Below are 4,517 nucleotides of genomic sequence, written 5' to 3'. Positions count from 1 at the left end.
GGGGGGGGGGGGGGAACCAAAGCATCAAGAATAGTGTGATCCTCAGGGGACTTCTGAGTCCTGCAGTGACCAATCTGGCAAGTAACTCTCCAAACCAGGTCCTGGGGCTGGGGCTTGTCTGGAGCTGCCTGGTGTCTCCACCTAAACCTGGATCTTCGTAGTGAAGCAGAAAGCATGAAAGAAGCTTAGATGGCCATGGCCAGCCCTGAGCCTCTGGCTCCCTGTGTCCCCCAGACCTTCCCCAATGTAGGATGAACTGCAGTCTCCCTAGGGCTGAGGGTCACCTCCTCTGCTGGCCTCAGGGGGAGCCACAGCAAGCGGCGCAGTCTGCCACCAGGGCTTCTCTGCAGACTCCACAATAATTCGGCCTGAGAGATGAGCACCGGAAAGTTGCCCGTTTAATTTAATTTATTTCAATTATATTTTAATTTAAGCCATTCAGCATTTACTCTCCCAGCTATCTTTTCTCATTCCAAGGTTGTTAAATTATTACAGCTCTTGAAAAAAGATAAGATAGAAAATGGTCAGATGGCCTGGAGGAGCCAACCCAATCCCAAGCCCCCCACCCCTCACCCCTCAGCTCTGTGTGTCCTCTTGGATTCTCAAGGCCAGATGGAGGGGTAGCAGGGGACCGTCCCCTCTGATGGACCCCTTCATTACCCTGACGCAGAGGGTACCAGCTCTGACTGTTGACTGCCATCTGATATGGACCAGCACTCCTTATTGCCTTGCTTCTTCACTGCCCCCACCAGGAGGGAGCAGAAGATCCACCCCTTACCCCGGAAAAACATACCACAGCTCCAAGGCCAAGTGCTAGAGCCAAAGATACACAGCCTCTAACTACCAAGAGTTCAAGAATAAGGAGAAGCAACACGGAAAACCTGCCTGGAAACTTGAGCAGCCATTGGGTGGAGGGCCCAGCAGTCACTGGGCTCAGTAGGAAGTCCTGGGCATCCTTCCCAGCCAGAGAGGTTTCCCAGGCTTGGTTCTCTGGATCTTCTGCCTGAATCTCCAACATCAACTCTGGAGAAAGGCGTTTTAATTCGATGGGGACCACTAATGAAGCCAGTTGAGCATACACTTGAGCTCTATTAAGAGACAGCTGTTGTGTTCTCAAGCATGGGAGTTGCCTGCTCAGAACTTCAGTTTCCAAATGCAAATGGGACAATACTCTCACCAAAAAAAAAAAAAAAAAAAGGTTAGATGGCACACAAAGCAATGCATGTCATTACAGAGTTTTCATGCTGTATTGATTACTTATTTTCTTGCTGGGACAACAGGAAGGAAGGTGTGACAGTTTTGGTTGTCGAGACAGTATAGTCGCCTGGAAAGGGAATCTCAAGGGGGACTATTATCATGGTTTGTATGTGCTCTGCCCAAGGAGTGGCACTATTAGAAGGTGTGGCCTTGTTGGAGTAAGTGTGTCACTGTGGGTGTGGGCTTTAAGGCCCTCATCCTAGCTGCCTGGGAGCCAATATTCTGCTAGCAGCCTTCAGATGAAGATGTAGAACTCTGAGCTCCTTCTGCACCATGCCTGCCTGGATGCTGCCATGCTCCCACCTTGATGATAATGGACCGAACCTCTGAACCTGTAAGCCAGCCCCAATTCAATGTTGCCCTTTATAAGACTTGCATTGGTCATGGTGTCTGTTCGCAGCAGTAAAACCCTAACTAAGACAACTATCTAGATTACACTGGCCCGAAGACATGTCTATAAGGAATTATTTTTGCTACCTTAATTAAGGCGAGAAGAACCACCCAGTGTGGGGGGCACCACTGCCTGGGCAGGGGACTTTGAAACTCAGGGCTGGAGAGATGACTTGGCAGTTAAGAGTGATGACTACTCTTCTAGGGGCTCTAGGTTTGATTCCCAACACCCAAGACAGTGGCTCACAACTGTCTGTAACTCCAGTCCCAGGACGTCTAACACCCTCCTGTGGCCTGCACAGGGACAGCATGCACATAGCAAACAGACATACATGTAGGCAAACACCTAAACACATAAGATAAAGGAAAAAATGTAAACTGTGGCAAAATTGAGCAAAGCACTAAGATGAAGAATCCACTGGTTTCTGCTCCAGATTACTGAGTCGGTGTGACCAACCCCCCTCTCATCCCCCCCCCCCCCAGTTCTGTCACAGCAGTTGACTGCTGTGATGGGCCACAATCAGGAATTGTGAGTACAAACTAACTGTTCCACCCCTAAGTTGCTTTCAGCAGGGTATTTTGTCACAGCAACTGGAAAAGAAACAGAGACAAAGGGATTTGTTTGGGCTCACAGTTTGAGACTGTGACCCATCATGAAGGTGGGGGGAGGGGAGGCATGGCAGCAAGAAGGTGAGGCAGCTGGTCACCTTGCCTCCTTAGCCAGGAAGCACAGAGAGATGAGCTCAGATGCTCAGCTCACTGCCTCCTTTGTATTTAATCTAGGTCTCCGGTCCATGAGGTGGCAATGCTCACTTAACAGAGTGGAGGGCCCCACACGCCCAGAGCGAGTGATACCTTCTGCTGGCAGCCCAGAGAGGAAGAGGGGAAAGCTTTGGCCATTTGCTTATTTGCCTTTGCCTCTTGCTTGTGAGTGCATCTACTTTACTGATGCTTCTGCCACTGTCACACTCCATCTGTAACACCAGACGCCAGCTTATCCAGCTTCTTCAGTCTCCTGACATTGACTGAAGACCAGTGGCTCTACAGGAATCCTCCTGGCTGCCTCCAGTGTCTGACTGCGACTGCTTAGGCACCCAGCAGTTGTGAACTGAGCAGGCGATTGTGCTCTTATTCTTTCCAGTATGAAAACATCTGATTTTGGACTACCTAGACTGTGTCATGTAAGCCAACTTGACAAATTCCATGTTTGTGTGTGTGTGTGTGTGTGTGTGTGTGTGTGTGTTCATTCTATTAGTTCTGTTCCTCTGCAGAAGCCTGACTAGCACATTTACCTTCTAAGTGAGACCTTCCCTGTCTACCCACTTTAAATTTGCAGCTCAAAGCCCTAACCTCTAGACTCCACTCTTTTTCTTGGCATAGTAACCATCCCTTGTCATGACACTCAAAAGCTGTTCATCCAAGTGCTTGGAGCAAACAATGTTTGGGATTTCAGAGAGTTTCACATTTAGGAATGTTTTAGGGTACCTAATGAGATAGTACAGGTATGGAGCTCGAGTCTAAACACAACCCTCATTAGTGTTTGGTGTATACTGTAACACGCAGCAGAGATCAGAAAGCTTTTGCATGTCAAAGCATCCGACCAAAGGCATCCTATTGATGCGCAAAGGCTTTGAATTCTCGAGCATTTCAGATTTAGAATTTCTGGCTTAGGGTCCCTCAGTGTGCACACTGTAGTATATGTTTATGTGGCATCTTGTGTGCTTTTCTGTCTTAGTGATTGGCACCCAGCCTGTAAACAAACACTTGCACCATACAGCTCTGAGGCCTCTGGTCTGGGGTCAGGGTCTGACCATAAGCAGGTCTGGTGATGACCAGCTTCTTTTTGCAGACTGTTCTCCAACCCATGATGGAAGAGCTAGCTAGATCTCAGAGCTCTTCTCAGAATGGCACTAATCCTGTGTGTGAGGGCCACACCCTCACAACTCCAGATATGTATTCCAAATACCCTCATACTGGGAATTAGATTTCAACATACACATTTTGGGTGAGACATTCAATTACAAACCTCCCCCAGTAGAAGTGGATGTAGGAGGGCAGGCGTTTGTCTGAATCAATACTGCTGAATCAATTAGGCTGGCAGGAATACCAGGCACATAGCAGAGATGCAACAAAGGTTGCATGACTGAGTTAAATGGAAGCATTTGCTTGTAGGAGACAGGAGCAGAAATGAGCATGGGGCCGGAGAGGAGAGCAAACACAGTGTTCTCACTTCGATAGAAGAAAGATCTAGCTAAGAAGTGGGTGAAAGGTTGCCAATCTTACACGGAGACTTAATTGCATCAGGAAGTCTCTGGATGAGCATTGCCAGACAGCCAGAGTCAGACGCAACCTCCTGGGGTTTCCTCAAAAGGCATGGCTGGCCCTGTAGGCCTTGAGCAGACTCATGTGGGAATGAAGAGGTCTGTGCTGAGCTCTGGTGTGCTCTGCTTGGCATAGTCTGGAATAGTCTCTGGGTAGCAATGAGTGAGTCTCTGCACTGTGGAGGCCAACTGTGCTGGTCAGGAAGCCAGCCTGCTTGGAGCAGGTGAGGGGTTGTTAGCACCAAGGACAGCCATGTCCGGTGCAGCTGGAAGAAGCCTGTTTGTCCAGTGCAGCTGGAAGAAGCCTGTTCCAGGTTTCGCAGGAAGAGCCAGCGAGTAGAAGAGTGGTCACTGACACAGGCTTGAGTAAGGGTGTTAGTCACAGCCATTGGCACAGGCCTAGGTGTACAGAAGAGCAGAGACTGGAAGACATAGTTCAAGTTAAACACCTTGAGGGGCTGCTTCTAAAGTGTGCTATGAAAAGTAAATGAGTAAGAATTTTTTTTTTTTCCTGAGACAGGGTTTCTCTGTATAGCCCTGGCTGTCCTG

This window comes from Mastomys coucha, unplaced genomic scaffold (genome assembly GCF_008632895.1).
Source record: "Mastomys coucha isolate ucsf_1 unplaced genomic scaffold, UCSF_Mcou_1 pScaffold20, whole genome shotgun sequence".
NCBI classification, from domain to species: domain Eukaryota; kingdom Metazoa; phylum Chordata; class Mammalia; order Rodentia; family Muridae; genus Mastomys; species Mastomys coucha.
Note: the sequence above shows the minus strand (reverse complement) of the source record.